Source organism: Perissodus microlepis, chromosome 8 (genome assembly GCF_051167445.1).
Source record: "Perissodus microlepis isolate ML-2025 ecotype Zambia chromosome 8, ASM5116744v1, whole genome shotgun sequence".
NCBI lineage: Eukaryota > Metazoa > Chordata > Actinopteri > Cichliformes > Cichlidae > Perissodus > Perissodus microlepis.
Genome location: NC_140468.1, coordinates 5,595,012 through 5,612,839, shown reverse-complemented (window position 1 = coordinate 5,612,839; position 17,828 = coordinate 5,595,012). Strand labels below are relative to the sequence as shown.

General features: G+C 39.7%; 1 protein-coding gene across 1 annotated transcript in view; it reads left to right on the top strand.

The window, feature by feature from the left end:
- Positions 1 to 17,828, top strand: part of tbkbp1 (TBK1 binding protein 1) — an 81,864-nt gene that overhangs the window by 896 nt on the left and 63,140 nt on the right. The gene's annotated exons all lie outside the window — the stretch shown is intronic.

Genomic DNA, 17,828 nt, shown 5'->3' with positions numbered 1-17,828 from the left:
CATCTGTTGGCTAGTGGTTGTCAAATCTGCTTTTCTCACTCTATATTGCTACTTAGGAGAGTTATGGAAAACAGTAAATTCTGCACAGCCTTCTATATATTTTCACTGCAGACATAACTATCCTCTTAAAACCCTGCGAGAATATTTGGGAATTTCAGACATTTTCAGACTGAAAATATGCAAGCTGTTCTCGCAAAGCCACGCTTTCTTTCTCTTTTCTGTTGGTGCTGAAGGGGGATGTGTGCTCACTGGATTGTAAAAGCAGTCTGTGGAGCATTTCTGGCTGTGAAATACAAACAGTGCGCATCGGCTAAGTAAAGACAAATGAGAGAAGGAGGTGAAAAGGAAAACAAAGACTTGCCCTTTTCTCGTGGAATAGAAACACTTGCGTATGGATGTAGCTGTTCTTCGTGGTTCGTTAATGTGTTCGAGAAAAATGGAAAAGTCACGGAAAAACAGCCACGGGTTAAGAAAAATCTCACAGCAGAACTTCACCCATGTATTCGCCTCTCCAAACAGAATTTGACTGTAATAGTAAGCTAGAGTGTGAACTGGGGGAAAAAATCCATCAAGTTTCATGCTGATGTCTCCAAAATAAATGTGGCTGTTTAACTGCAATGCACACTCATCACTGAAGTAAACCGTCAGTAACTCAGTATCACATTTTTTGTCTATTTTGTAGATAGAAAAGAATTCGACCCATTGCTGATGCTTAAGTCGGTGGTTCACCAAACTGAAAGGGCTTAAAATTTGAATCTGAAGCAAATTAATGGACAAGCTAGCTGACCAGGATCCATCCAGCTTGGTATATAGACACAGATACTTGTGTTTAAGCTGCATCTCCTGGTTGTATGAATGTGGGTTGATGTGACTCCTGCACATGAGATGGAAATGGCACAGTGGAAACCAAGAAAATGGAGATTTGTAAGAGCTGTTTAATTAAAGTTGGAGAAAATGCTGTTCTAACCAAGAGCTTTTGGTGTATAAATCACACCAAAGCATAAAGTGAAAAATGAAGGAATGTGAAACTTGAACAGGATCCAAGACTTGACTCTTAGGTGTGTGTTTGTGCCTCCAAATCTACCCCCTGAGGTGGAATTCATGGTATTGCATTTTTGTTTGTTTGTGTAGCTATTCAGCTGGCCTGAGTAAAAGTTTATGGATATGCAACCGTTGCAGACATGCTTGCATGGAGCCCAAAAAGCCCTCGAAAAATAAAACAACCAAGAAATGGAGAAAAAATCTCTTAGCCTGATGGAGATCATGGGCACCCCTGGTGACAGTACAAAGATGCAGCATGTAGACAGCAGAAAAGCACCGTGTCCTCTGTGCAGGGTCAGTGCACAACCATGTTTTTTGTATGGATTTGTATGAAAAGTTTACCCCGGGTGTGATTTGGTTCAGCTTCACAGTGATTAACTTTTGAGGTCAAGACCATCAAAGCCTGATTTTTATTTTTTATTACTTTTACTATCCAAAAGTTAAAATGTCTGGTTATTATCCAATTAGGTCAAATCTCAAATTTTTAACTTACAAACTCAAACTTCTGAGAAAATAGCTACAATTGAGGAAGACAACTTGGAACTTCAATTTAATAACCCCAAATTTTGTCGTTTGGGTGCCAAAAACAACCCAGATCTCTGTAACAACAAACTTTGTTAAGGATTTTTTTTTAACATCGAAAGATCGGAAAAAATCGCTAAATCTCCCATCATGTACTCACAATTCCATATTAAACTATAACGGCTTGATATTCCCACGAAAATGTTACAGACTAACTAAGAGTAACACAGCATGCTGCTCATCATTATTCATTCAGGATGTGTTTGGATTAAATTATATTGTATGAAGTCGTTTGTCTTTCCTTTATGACAAACACAAAATGTTTTTGCATAGAGTGAATATTTAAAGGATTCTCTCAAGAGTGGGCAGGGACATCGTGCTGAAAGGCAGTCGGGATTGTCTTCACGGGCCTCATGGCGTGTACACAGGTGCACAAGGAGGAAAGCGAACATTTGAGCATGAAGGAGGAGTGCCTAGACCATGAAAACCTTGAATATCTAATCACTCTTTACATCCCTGATCCGAGTCATTATTTCACATGCTCATATAGCCTTAATAATTAGCACCATGCGCAATCTGTCAGTCACTGTCAGTGCCTCTGCAGTGGCCTATAAGAGGGGTCAAGAGGTTACATTAAGAACGCTTAACTTTAAGCTTCCCATCCATCTACAGAGCCAGATCTTACCGGTCTCCAGACTTCAGTTGATTAGCACCACTTCAGCTTTCATCCCACCCTTCTTGTCAGTTCCCAGGGGGTCGCCTTTGAGGGAGCTAATTTAAGTAAGTGAATCATAACTTTACCTGCTAATCACCAATCACATAACCACTGTACTGCTGTATCGTCCCTCATGGGTCCGGGCTTGTTTTACTGTTTTTCTGCCCTCGTTAATCATGCTTTTTTCCCTCCACGCTTTAAATCGGATCGCAGCGAGCTCCTCCATGCTTGAAGCTGTTGTATAATGTACTTTGTTATTTGCTGATGAGTGCTGTTGATGCTGTTTTTTTTGGAAGCATGATGCGCTGTGTATATTAGATTTATACCGAGGACACCGTCTACGCCTAATATTACATATGTTATTTTGGGGTTTGTTGTGTTTTATTTGATTGTATTTAGACACACCTGAGGGGAAAGTGTGCGTCTCTGGGATTGAGCTTTCATTGTGTGAGACACACCGTCAAGTGTTTATATAATTTTTTAATAATACAAAGTCTTTTTTAGGGGCGGCTGTTTGGTGACGGCCGACTTTGAGGCTTGCTCTATGAGTAACTCCTGTAATGTGTTTAAAGACAGTGTTTGTGTGTATTTGTGTGTGTGTGGAAGGAGTGGTTACTGACGCAATCACACTGAGAACATTGGCACCTTTCATTGCACAGAGGAAGTGTTTTTCTGTGCTGAATGAATTAACGTGCCGAAGCAAACGAGAATCACAGCTGAAACGACTCGTTCAGGGTGCAAAATCTGAAAAATCACATCCTTTGCAATACGCAGAATCTTAAGAGCAGATTTGCTCTGCAGGTCTAACATTTAACCCTTCTGGAAAAGAAATGCTTTTCAAATCGTTGCCTCAGTATTGCAAAATAGAGAAACGCAGTCGATTATTAGGTCTGCTCAGCTCTGTGAGTGGCACATTTCGGGCTCTGCTAATCACTGATGTTTTTTTCCTGCAAAGTGCGCATTAAGATTCTGACATGCAAACATAAATCTGCTTTTCTGTTATCATTAGAAGAATTTCTCATCCAGACACGATTCTCGTGATGTTAATTCAATTATGCAAAGCTAAAAGCTGCCACTCACATAAATGAATAAAATCAATGCAACTTTTATATTACACAACACTACACACACACACACACACACTATATTATAGATGGACGCCCACATGACAAATAATGTAATTTGGTTGCTACAAGTTTATAAATGTAATGCTTGTAATGTAGTCTCATGCTGTTGGCCTGAATGAAAGATAAGGCGTGGGGAACAGAAGTCTGGTTGACTCAAGTATTTCTGCTTCAAACTCCAAGTGAACTTAGTCATGCAACACATCATTTGGATGCACAAAAGGATTTTTAGAGGGTTTCTCACATAAGAAGTATTACCCTTTAAGACCTGAAAAGGAGATATTGTGTAAGGTCAGTGGAGCTCCAATTATAGGGGTAGCCCCTTTGCAGAAATCATGACATAAAAATACACAAACCTTGTTCAGAGCACTTTTAGGTAGGAAGTATTTTCTTTCTATTATCTATTTAAGGTACATATTCTTATTTCCCAGTTGGTCACCACAGTAGAGGGGTCTCCATGTTTTGATGCCAAAACCCTCCTGTTTATACTAGGTACCACCACTAGGGGTAGATTATTAGGCGTGTAAGGCAACTGTGCTAACCAACTAGCTAAGACTACAAATAATGCATTCTCACCAGGGAATTTACATAATCACGTTGCGTCAGATGCTATTTGTGTTTCATCATTATGCATGAGGTATTTTATGGCCCAATTTTAGAGACTTACAAAATGCACTTCAGGAGGCTGGAGAGGTGCTGGTGACATAAGGTTATCTGCTATGAGACTGTGGTTCACATTTCCTTTGGACCATTATGTTTTGGACTTATTATCTGGGTTAGGTTCAGGCACTAATGGCTCAGTCACAGCAGAGCACGGCAACCTCTTCGTGACTAGAAAAAAATCAGCAGTTCCCCAACATTTGTATTGAGTTTTTTGCGGTTGCTGGTTTAGACTGAGGGTGTTGCAACCACTGGGCGACCGTTTTCGATCACACAATGACTAAATAGATTGCAACCTTTCTTAGACAGATTGGCAAAGCATTGCAAATAACTGGAGATTTGCAACACATTGAAATCAATGCTAAAGACCGCAACTCAGGGCATCTCTTTGCAACCAGTGATTCCACTCAGCTGCTTGTATTCTGCCTATATTCCTACATAAAAACAAGGTTGCTGAGCACCTGTGTCATTTCGCAGTTAGATTGCTGCCCTGAAAGAACTACGTGAGTTTTTGTGGAGGATTTTTGAATTTCTGTTTTAAATCTGGCAGAACTTGAATTCAAACTGGCAACAGATTCGCGACAGATGGCAACAGATTCCTGATTTTTGCCAATTTATGACAGTTAATCTCAAACAGATTGAACGTAATGGCCAACTTGACCCCTTTCAATTACAACCTGATAGCAGACTGATAGGTGACTGACTCTTATTGATGTTTTATTGCAATCGTGACGCATCACAGTTGCTTTAAAGACAGCAGCTGACTACAAATGTTGACAGATCTGATCTCTCTCTCCAAAGAAACCATTTCAAAGGCAGTGATTAGGTCATGTCAGGGTCTGCAACCACTGTTATATTGTAAAACCTGCTTGTCTAACACTATGTAAACACTTTGAGTGAAAACACACCCCATTGAAAAAAGGTTAGGAGTTACAATCCCGCTTTGCCGATGCTGTAACCTGGCGTGTGCCACCAAAGAACTCCTTGTGTTTAACTAAGAGTTGCAATGCAGAGTTATACAATTGGTGGGTATAGAATATTTCCTTTGTGAAACTACTCAAGACAAGGTTTGTGTGTTTTTTCTTTTTTGAGTGCTGTGTTGGTTAACAGCAGGACACAAAAGAGAGCTATGAGTTCATTTGTATTGGCAGATGATCTTGGCTAGCTGTCCGTGGCTGCAGACTGAAGACAGTAGCTGGAGATGGCTGGAGAGCAGAACAGGCAGGTTTAATGCACAGTGAGCTGAGCCCAGGTAACTGAAATGAACCAAAGTACATGAAGAATACAAAACTAGGAACAAAAGCTGGCTCTAGCGTAAGTACATGAGAGACTAAAGGATCTGACAGCGAGTGAAATGAAGAGCTGGGGTATGTATGCAGCTGTGTCCTAAAAGAAGCCAATAGAGCTTAATGTTAGAACATTATGAATACAAAGTGTTCTCTAGTGTTAAAGTCATAGGCGGCATTGAGGTTTTTTAGTTCTTTAACAACTTCTAGCTCCTGACAGACAAGAGTAATAATTAACACCAACAGTTCTTGTCATTAAACACAAACATGTACAGTTTGGGTTTTTTAACATATGATTAACGCTGCTATTTTTATTGTGAGGATAGTTGGATGAGTCATTTTATTGTTCTATATAAATCTGTGTTGTTTTTCTTCCCTGAACCTTGCTGCCCTGCTGGACTGAATCTGGGAGCTGTCAGCACGTTAAGAGTGACAACGCTGAGCAGTACACACTGTCTTCTTCGTACAAAGCATAACTGTCGTCTTCTGCAAACGAGATCTTTCAAAAGGCAGTTCTGACATGATAATGCATTGAAATAGTCAAGAACATGCAGAAAGATTGAATCCATTCAAGCAAATAAAGGACAGAACATAACACAAAGGACAGAAAGTCGTGTTCTTTAAAAAAAAGAAAGAAAAGGTGGCAAAAATTCGACTAAAGCAAGTATGCAGGATTTTTTTTAATGTCGTAAAGACCTTGGCCTCTCCAGCTTTCTGCTCTGTGAGTGACAAGCTGCTTGTGTTTAACCGCTGTGCTCTTTAGATTGGCTTCAAAAGCAAAAATTTAATTTAACACACTGCATGCGTTATTTCCTCTCATAGCTGAGTGTTCACTGTATATCGGCTGCATCAGGACGGCACAAACTGTTATTGCACGTCTGTCTTCTTCGTTGTGACGCTTGCACAGCCTGCATTGGCTTATTGCAGCTTCGATGATAGCGTTAATGATGTTCTCACCTCAGGGGATGTCACGGGGAGATGGGATTAACGACAACGAATAATTTTCTAATGAATTAGAATTAATTTGAGTGTCAGGTCAAAATGATGACGTAGAATTGATGTAAATGGATTGCATCACAGCTCAGAGGTCTGCTGGGATAATAAAGTGTTTATTATCCACTAAATGAGGTGGTTATTTCCAAAATTTATTGGCCTTTGCTGTCATCTTGAATTAAGTCTTTGATCGATTCTTAATTTAAAAATATTGATTATTGCAGCTTTCTCTAGCTTTATTAAAACCATTCTGTTCCACACTGTTAATACGTATTTGATCAAACTCAGGCCTCACTTACAGCCCAACATTTAATCAAAAGGAAATTGTGGATTTATGTAAATTTATTTCATTAGTTAAATTATAGGGTTTAGTTTTATGGATGGCATTGTTAGATTAACAGTAACTCTCAATGAGGTTATTTAGCAAGAGATACGACATTGCTGCAAAATGAGGCACAAACAGTCACGGTGCACGGCATGCAAAAGTCTTGAGCCTTCCCATTTCTTTATAGTTTCTTTATAGTGGTCTATAAATTCAATTCAATTCAATTTTATTTATAATGTGCCAAATCACAACAACAGTCACGTCAAGGCCCTTTATATTGTACGGTAGAACCTGCAATAATGCATACAGTGAAAAACTATCATATGACTCCTATGAGCAAGGGAGGAAAAACTCCCTTTTAAGAGGAAGAAATCTCCTGCAGAACCAGGCTCAGGGAGGGGCGGGGCCTGTTGCGACTGGTTGGGGTGAGAGAAGGAAGACAGGATAGATCCCAATACCTATAAATCATTCAAGCATAAAAATGGCAAAGGGATGAATTGTGTTATGTCTACACATAACTGACAACTTGGCAAGAACCTAGCAGCCTGTCAAAATAACACACAGTTTGTTCCCATTTCTTTAGCTAAATCTATTTAAAAATGCAAAACATAACACAGTTTGACAGGCATAAGATACTTCAATCAAAATACAGGCGTCAACAATGTAACCATTAAGCTTTTTTGTTGCTAGGAGGAAATATATATTTTTTTTTAATTGTTTATTTTTTTTTACAGACAATGGTGCACATAGAAGTTGCATTAATAATCCACTTTGTTCACTCAGCACCTTGATGATGCTGTAGTTTCCACTCAGCACCTGAGAGTCGGGCTCAGCCTTAGGAATATGAGGTCATTTGTCTCACTCTGCAGTATCATCACTGGTGGCCAGCGAACATTAGACCGATTGCATGCGCACACACAGCGAGGAAGCGTCGTGCCTAGAAACAGTCCCGACATAACTCTCAGATAGACAATTTATGCAAAACTTATTTCATTTTCCTCCAATAGATTCGCCACTGTTCCATACTTTAGCTTTCAGTGTCTCCTGCTCCTGGGTCGGCTCACTGAGAGGATCTACTCACTTATGTGTTCATATACATAAATATGGACGTTTATGTAAGCTACTTACTGACTGAATCACTAAATGAAAAGAGAGAGCAGAGGCCCTGCTGGCTGATGGAATATTCATGGATGGCTTTCAAGGGTCACTAGGGGTAAAGGAAGAAGGAGACAGGGAGAAAAAACAGGGAATGACTGCCACTAACTGCTGTGTGTCCTGCCTTTATGTTTTGTTCATGTGATGTCTTTATTTAGGCCTGGCTGTTAAATAAGTCAAAGTATTGCAGGCTAGAGCAAGTCAGGCACTCAGTTGTGTAAGTCACTGCAGCAGGTTTCTCTGTTTGACATCTGTGAAAATAGAATTTTCTAACAGTCATCATTTTGAGCTAAGATAATGACCATTTCCGAAAGATGCTAACCAGTCACGACTGGCGACTAAATGTTAATCATTTTTAATAGAGAAAGCACCAAAATCCAATTAAGCACAACCCCCAGGCTCACCTGCATAAAAACAGACATAAGAGGCTTCTTTTGAAGTACGGTTGATAACGGTGATTGGTTCCAGAGCACAAAGTGTCTCTTTTTAATCCAAATAAAAGCAAAAAATAAAAAAGGCAGTAATGTTAAACCAGTGATAGACAGTTCCCATGAGCCTCAAAATCCACTCAGATTTCACTAATCAGGTTTATGGCACAGTGGAAAATGCTGCACAACTTGTTACACCTGGAGAACATATAGGTGACAAAGCTTTGATAATTTCAGGGAATAAATCCTCTTGAGGCGACCTCCTGGTTTCCTTCAGGAGACAAAAAGGTAAAAAAAAAACCTAAACAAAACAAAACAAACAAATCTGGAGGCACAGATACAAATATGTCCTTTTTTTATTACAATACTTTGATGTTGTGGTTTAAAATCTTTTTGGAAATAAAGGTTTGAGAGAAATATCAATTTTATGCAACTCTGGGATAACTCCAAAGACATGGTCATCAGTTTTATGAGTACTGAGTTCAAGTCCAAAAAGGCAAAAAAACAAAAACCCTAAGCAGTCACACATTCAGATATTAACAGCCCTTCCCCATGTTATCCAAACTTGAGTGAATGGAATTATTATCCAAGCTGTCCATTGTCCACTGAGCTGTGAAAAATGCTAATGGCATTTAGAAATGCTCCATTTCAGCTTCTACATCCAAATAAAGTCGTTCAGATGAGATACTGAGGGAAGTCGCCTGAACGCTTGAATATCTTGCCATGTCAGTGTAAGAGTTTATCATACTAGATATCACAGATGATTAAAACTACAAAAATAATAAATTGTACAACAAGGTGATGAAAGCATTCCTCAGAGACTTTGGTCCATATTGACATGATAGCATCACAGAGTTCCTGCAGGTTTATTAGCTGCACAGCTGTCATGCAAATGTCCGTTTGAGTGCATTAAACTCACTGTCATGTTGAAGGAATCACTTTGAGATTATTTACATTTTTTGACATGGCCTATTATCCTATTGAAAGAATCAAACCATCCGTAACAGATGGGAGAGGTCAATGTGACCAGAAAGCCTTGCATTTCTCCACATGTCAGTCTACTTTGAATTTGTGTTAATCAATTCTCTTGAAATAAAAAAATGCAGTGTATGTATTCACTTTGCTCTCTGTCTAAAGACCTTTTTCAAAATGTTTTTATATAACTGTGGTGTAATATCTGTGGGCTAAGAAAGTGACCACTGATTCTCTCTTTACTGCTGCTTCTGTAAAAGCCAGGGGCAGCCCACCTGCATCGAGGCGCTCCTTTCAATCAGAGTTTGGCTTTGGTTGAGTCACTTTACCATATTCTTTCAAGCCTCACTTCTTTCAAACTCGTTTTTGCTGCTCTGAGAAGAAGAAAAAACCTCACACCTCCCACTGCCCTGTCACAACTGTTTCTCCATTGTTCAGCAGCAACCCCACTGACTGCACCAAATACCACCAAGACTTTGCACAGCAGTAGAGCAGGAAGGTGATAACGAGGAACGACTTTTTAATAAATATATATAGATATACATAAAACACCTTGAACATTGTGTTGCAGCTGCAGGGATGATATAACATGGTTGTGTTGCTTTTGTTGTTGGAGGACACCTGGTTGCTGAGGAGACTGAAGGAGTGATGTAACAGTAGTGTAATGTGACCACTCACTCTCTCTGCCCACTCAAGGCACCAAGCCAACCAACAGAGGGATAATGTAGTGTAATATGCATGCTGTTAGTGCGTGTTTGTGTGTATGGGTGTGTGTGACCAGATCAGCTGTGTGACAGAGACTTGTAGTAAAAGCAGAGCAAAAGAGGCATAAAAAGGATTGTGTGTGTGTGAGACATTGAGAAATCCTTGTTCGGGAAGGAGGTAGAAAGTCCGTTTTGGGCCTGGAGTCTTCGTGCTCACTGGGGATTCATGTGATTCTTTTTGTGTCTCTGTAAAACCAGGTTACCCACTTGCTTGTCACTCGTTACAGGACTGCCTAAGCTTAGTCTGGTGCACCTAAAAATATCTCCTCACACTATGAGAATGCCCCACCAGTGCTTTGTATGCCTTTTTGTTGACATCTCTGAAAATGTTTGCTGTTTTAATGTTGCTGCTGCTGCGACTTTATTCATCTCCTTTTAAAGACGTATACACACACATATATACTCAAACCCGAAGACAACCTTCCTTTCAGTCTGTACACAAGTATGTCAGATAAGCCAAGAAAAAAAGAGCAGTCGGGCATATTGACAACCTCTATCAGAGGAAAGATGCCTGCTTCTGGCTGGAGTCAGATCCGACCAACAAAATGTCATCAAACTGACTCTGAGGATACAAAGAATAATTTCATTTGAGGCATAATCTTTGGATTCTCAGCACAGCCCAGCCACAGCACATAGATTTCCAATAAATATGTATCTGACAAACAGTGTGCATCAGATCGAGTGACACGCAGGTCACACAGGAAGACTGAGCGGAAACACAATGATCTGTTTGGACCGTCAGCAAAAACAATGCTTGTTAGTTTTCCAGTGCAGGTCAGGGGGGGTTATCCTAAAATCACATATCCAATTCTTGAGCACAAGTGGCACTACTGAGCCAATGTCCTGATAACAAGACGTATGAGCATGGAGATGAATGTCTGCTAATGATCAGTGACTTCAGTCTTCAATATGGCTCAGGGCTAATCTGCAATTCCTGTTCCATCTACAGTAAAACCCCCCAAAAGTAAAAGTCAACCCCACTATTAAAGTTAAAAGACATGACATAAATGAGGCCCTGGTGGGTTCCAAAGCAGCTTGCAGACAAAGTAGCAAATATAGGCAGGCTAAAGCAAGTAAAACAATTAAATGAAACATTAACAACTGGACAGAAAGGAAACTATCAGCTGATGTTGGCTGGTATTGCGATCAGCTGATCTGCTGGGACTGCAGGCTGAGATTGACTTTGTGGTCTGCCTGAACTAATAATATAGTCAATTTTTTATCATGCCTCCCAGGTATGTAACGTCTCTCAATCTACTTCATACACATCCAGAATTGTGAGGAGAAAGAAGAAATAATAAACAGAACGGGATTTACTAGTTAAGTCGGAGATCAAAGAGCGCCCCCTCATTGGAATCCATACTCCGTTTAATTTTATTAACAACGTTTCAAGTGACTACAAGTTTTTTCCGAGGAAAATACAGAAATAAAAAAAAGAGGTGCATATGCAGAAAAACGACGAGTGACATTTTAATGATCTACTCATCACACATTCATGTGTCAAGATATCCTTGCTTCAAAGGAAATACAGCCTCGATTTATGAAAAATAAACAGCTTTACTGATGTTTGAGATCAGTCAGAATTTTGGGGTATGCCACACAAACGCACCCCAGCACACCAGCAGACATGCTTAATACTGCTAATGCCTGCAATGTCAGTGTAGTTAGTGGCTGTTAGTGTGAAAAGAATGTAGGCTATTTGATATTTGAGAACTATTTGATAACCTGCTTTGTTTTCTTCTTAACACCTCCAGTGGAGAAACTGCTTATTGCTGATACATCATTATTATTTATTTGATTATTCAAAGATAGTAAAGAAGTTAGTGATAATATAATAGTTTCGGGTTTTCAGGGATCCTTTGAAGTGGTAAATGTACTGCACTGACTCCAGCACACACAGTTTTAAACTTATAAACATGCATAAAATTACTGGTAATAAAAACAAAAACTGTTTACAGCCAAGAAAATACTTATATTAGCCAATAATACAGTATTTATACGTGGTTGCTACTATATTCAACCTTGAAAAAACACACAAGTATGATTAATTATAATTAATATTTGATCAATCTCAAATTAAATCAGAAAGAAAGGAACCAATCCACTAGTGTAACGACTTCAGCAGCCAATTTTTAGGTGCCTACATTGCAGCACGTAATAAGGATATCCGAGCCAGTATTTCCAGTTTCATCCACTGAGCATCAAAACCTAGCTGAATTGCTGTCAAAAGACAGAGAGTGGTTTGCCACTGTAATTTTTCTTTTGTAATATTTCCTAAATGGACTTGACCATTTAAGACTGACACCCACAAAACTGTAACACTGCAGTCATTTTAATCATTAAGGATTAAATCTGGAAAAACAGCTCATTCTGTGAATCCAGGCTAATTCGTTTACTGTCTCATAGAAACAGCGTTGCATCTATTCAGCGTCCAAGAGCATTGTTTCCTGTAGGAAGGCCTTGACAGTGTTGTTTGCTGAGTGGGCTGCTGTCCGTGGTACTGAAAGCCAATAACCAGATGAACTGTCCACAAAAAGGCATAGACAGTGAATTCATGTCCTATTGCAAGTAAACACAATAGTACTGAAAATTAGGAAGAATTTTTTTTCTTCATACTCCACATAATATCTCCCAAATCTGAAACTCTCGACTTGCACCAGTAGCGCTATCGTAGATGCTACAAGAAGGTTGGAAATGAGCTGCGTGAATCATACACACGCCACCTCGTAATCCCACGTGACTAAAGAAAACAGATTTTTGGATCCAAAATCCATAAAGACTGTTTTGCTCTCCTCATATATCACCTTGTTTTATTGTTGTTGCTATTCAGTCGAAGCCCTTTCCGCCACCTTTTTAAGCATTTTTTACTTAAAGCTAGATGACAAAAGCTGGAGGATTAGTACATTTATGCAGAAGGTTACTATCTTTAGAGAATAGATGCACAGTCCTTTCCTTTTGCTTGGATGAATGGTGCCTCTTAAGTTAAAGCTGGTCTACACGTGTGAGAGAGAGACACGTGAACTGAAACATATGGGTTCAGTGCTCTAACAAGTCTGCTGTTGCGCCTTTGTCTGAGTGTAATAATTGGCTGTCGAATGCAGTTCTCCTACCTCTACCTCTAAACAGAAAGCATGGCACAGGCTGAAAACCCCTTTAGCCTCTTTTCTTTTAATCATCTCTCCCTGCCCCTTCTCTCTGAGTTCTACCTCCGAGTTCTACCTTTATTCATCCAATCAGCTGTGCTGTAATCTACTGTAGTCGTGTCCTTTATCCTTCACAAGCGTCGCATGTCCCCAGCTCCCTCAAGTCAGTTACAGTGAATTTTTCACTGCCTTCTGTCATTCATATGTTTGTTCTTGTCACTCCGCTGGCAGCTCAGACGCCTGTTCCTATCAAACAACAATCGTGCGGTGACTACCGGTGCATGCATACCTCCTTTATTATCCACAGAATGAAAAAGAGACACGCGTGAGGCTGAAACTGATGACTTTGGTTGGATCCCATCCGTACTGAAATGCACTCCATGCAAGCGCAGAATGGAGTAGCTCAACCCTTTTGGTAAGGCTTTCAGTGTGTTCTGCAGTTTAGCTGGCTGGGGACTTACACAGACACATGGATAGCTCACATGGATAGTGTACAAGTGAGATGAAAGTTTTGCTTGCCATAATGGCAGACGAAATTGTGCTTACTTCCACTGACTGCTTACTAGCGTATGGTTTGGATTTGCAAAGAGTATGCTGCTTGGAGAAACAGATTTAGAGGCAGGGTTCCTCAAAGCACCTCAGGGGCTTTTGTGAGCACTTGGATTACAATTTGTAAGAATATTTGAAAATTAGTTTATATAATTTTAATATGCACTGACTCTAAAAGAGGTGCAGCAAAGTAAAAGAGATGCATCACAGTTTTTGTGTTTGCAGATGCATCAGGTTTCTCTAATAACCAAGTCCTAAATGGTGGCTTCAAACATCTGAGTAAATCCCCAAGTTTGTTTGATGAAATACTTCCTAATTTGCTCTAGAAATGAGCAAACTTTGCTCACTTGCTCATTCGAAATTTACAGAAAAACTCTGTCATAGCAGCTTCATAGCTTCCTTGGCTAATAAAAAAAATCTCAGCGACATTCTGTCATATTAGCTGATCTCAGTGCCACATCAGCTAGTATCTTTGTACTCATCCGACTGACAAGTCTCATAAAGGGGCTTTTTTTGCTGTGTATATGACACCCACCTCCACCCCAACACCAACTTAATCAGTGTCATATCATTGATGTCTGCTCAGTTTTGTAACGGGGTGCCGCTGGGGTTTTTCCTACCTCTGGCTTTCCATGGATGTGTGGGACGTCCAAGATCAAAACTCTACAACCAAATATAAACAGAGTCCAGATGGAAAAGGTTTTCAAAGCAATTCCTAAAAATTCAGGTAACATCCTCACATTTCCATGGATTTTATTCTGGGCTTTTCAAAACACTATGTCTACATTATTTGCTCTAATGTCTCTTTTATCTGATGCATGTTCTTTCAGTTATTATACGTACTCATGTGTTCTCGACTGTGGCAATGTGACATTTAGATAAACTTTAGTGGCCTTTACACATGGCTACATTGGTGTTGTAGACCTCTACTGACCTCCACTGTGCAGCCACAAACAATCCACTTCTCAAGAGTTAAAACAAGACGGAACAGCTGATTAAGTGTTTAGGTGATCAAGAGTAAATTGATTTGAAACAAATTTTATAGTTGAGATGTAAGCTGATATTTAAGCAGAAATGCCACCGTTTAATTGGTGTCTCTGCTCAAATGTTAATATATTTTACATAAGAATAGATTTTCTGTCATTTGTAGTTTAAGGGTGCTACCTAACCAACATACGCGACCAAGTTTTCTCCCTTAATTGCTTCAAACATCAAGCAAAGTAAAAGCCATATGGTAAAAGAATTCAGGTAAAATTAGTTCACTGTATATTAAAACAAATAAGTCTTGATTTACCATGAGATGAGTTACAAGATGGAGGAGAGAGGACCTAACACAGCTCAATTTTAGCAGTTGAAATTTTCATGGTTGATTAGATTATGTTGAGTTAAATACCATGACTCGACATAATCTGGCTTTTGGGACCGTGGGGATCAGTTGCATGTTTTGCAAGCTGGTAATCTGGTCTTGGCCTCCCAGTATTGGACTATCCCCTCAGACTTCAATAGACTCCCCCCACCCCCCCCACTATCTTTTGATTCCCCCGACATACAGTCACATACATGCATGCATGTGTACACACGCTCACCTTTTCATCTTGCAGTACTCTAGTCTTTACGCGAAGGAGAGCATCACAGAGCCTGGTTTAAAGTGCGTGTGTGTGTTTTAATTCTTGGTTGGTTCTCCTTTCCTGACTCATCTTCAAAGGCCTGGTTGAGATGACTTATTTTGGATTAATGTTATGACTACATTAGTTAGGTCTGGGCCAGGTGTTTAGCTTTAATTGTTAACGTTTGTTATGTAAGTGGATATCCTCACATAGATAGCCATTTAAAGATAAACGCATATTGCAGTGTGTGTGTGTTTATTTAAACATCTCTGTGAGCACCGGAAACTGGCACTTGTGGGGACCAAATGCCTGTCCTCAAGAATTTGAAGGCATTTTTAAGGCTGAAAATGTGATTTTAGAGTTACAGTTAGGTTATGGTTAGGTTCAGGGTAAGGGCTCGGTTTAGGCATTTATTTCTGATGGTTAGGGTTAGGGTAAGGAGCTAGGGTGGGCATTATATCAATCAGATGTCCCCACTAAGACATGAAAACAAGTGTGTGTCTGTGTGTGTGTATATGTGTGTGACAGACTGGTGAAAAAGAGAGCAGCCCTCAGTGGTTGAGCGGCTATGTCCTTTGCCAAGGACAGTGACTTTCATTAAAGTAATGTACTCACACCTTACAAAGAGGCACACGTGCTGCTGTAAAACACACACAGGGGACACGCATGTGCTGTCGGTATGTTTTATTCATGATGTCATCCACGTGCGCTCATCATGAGTGCATGCGTCGCTCGTGTTTATCATATATTCTTTCTGATCCAAGCCACTGCTCTCTTTTCCCTCACACATCATCTTGTCTCTGGACTCATCCAACATGCATCAGCAGCAGTGGCAGCAGCAGAAGCATGCACTTCTAATTAATCAGGAGCCACAGATTGTCATATCAGCACTCAGAGCCAATTAAACACTTGGTTATATTTTCTGTCTTTAGCAGCCTCTCGTAGATCTTAACGTCTTAAAATGATGGAAGCCACGGTTGGAATCAACCTCCCTTTTTGCAGCTCAGTGTAGTAGATTGCGTATTTGCTGAGGGGTACGATTGGATATGAATGCGTTATAATGTGGATATATAATAAAGTTGATTTCTAATAAAATTTTAGGCTCTGGATCTCCTCAGATAAGCCCATAACTGTGTAAAACCACATTATGTGCGGTGCTTTATGATGCATTTGTGTGGATATGCCCACTAAATATGTTCAGGTTTTTTGTGCAATTTCCATGAATCCAGCATCTGAATAAATATGCAGTAAAGAGAAGTTAATTTTAGTAAAGTAGGGTAAAAATTGATATCCAAATAGACATGGTCTTAATTCTGAATGCATTTTCATGACTGAAAATAACAGTGACTTTTCCACTTTGCTCTGTTTGCATTAGTTCTCTTTCTCATGCATATTTGGCATACCATCATTTTTCATATTTTTACATTTTAAGCATATTTGTGTGCATACGTGCGTGTGTGTCTGTGTGTGTCTAACTATCAGTCAGTCTTTTAGTCAGTGTATGACAGCAGAACAGACATACTGGAGGAGGATGTGATGTTCTGTGAAGCGAACGAGCCTTCAGATGCCGGGAAAACATAACAAAAGTGGGATCCAAGTAAGAGTCAGGGCCACTGGCGCTGGAATGATCTGAGCTGATCCAGCTGTCAAGGCCTTTGGCTGGAGTTAATGTATGTATGCATGAACGTGTGATGGCATCTGACTGATGCTGCTTTCCACTACAAGGCTGTGAAGCTTTGCAGTGCTGTACCGTTTTGCATTACAGCGTCTTCCCCGCCACCTAATCCACCCTTGCAGCAAGTTTTAAAAGAGTCAACAACTGCGGCATCACTACAAGGAGCCACAAAACTAAACCCGCACTGTGGCATGTGTGTAATGATTATGAGCTGTTATTAAATAAACCATGAGAGCCATCTCATCCCATGGAGGATGGGGCACAAGTTAAAAAGCTTCATCACAAAATTAGGACAGCAACAAACTCAATCCTCTACATCATGAATAAAAAGGAAATTTGATTCTCCAGTCCATGAAATGTCAGAAAATGAAGAGAAAAATATCCGTCTGAGGTTTTCAGAGAGCAAGAAGATATCTTTACGTTCATTGTTTTGTGCCCTTCAAAGCTCAAAGCTAATCAGTGTTTGGCATTTGACAATAAGATTGGACTAAGAGGCTATTAAACACCAAATAAACAAACATACATATACATAAAACACCTCCTGCTTGGTTGCTAGAGTCTTTTATTCTGAAATGACCTGTAGCTTAGGCTTTCTAATATTGCTAATATGTGGTAAATAGATATTCCATCCATCCATCAAGTTTTTTCATGTAATATTATTGTTTATTTATTTGTGATTATTTAGGAATCTGAACCATGTTTGGTTTGTGGATTACAATTTTGAAGCCTCAGTTTTAGCTTTCTTTGTATTTGGTAGCCAAAACTCAAACCCTATCCTTATTCTTATGGCATAAAAATAAATATGTTATTTTGTCAATTACATCTCGAGCCCGAACAATAGATCTTTAAGATGTGTGTACGCACTGCAA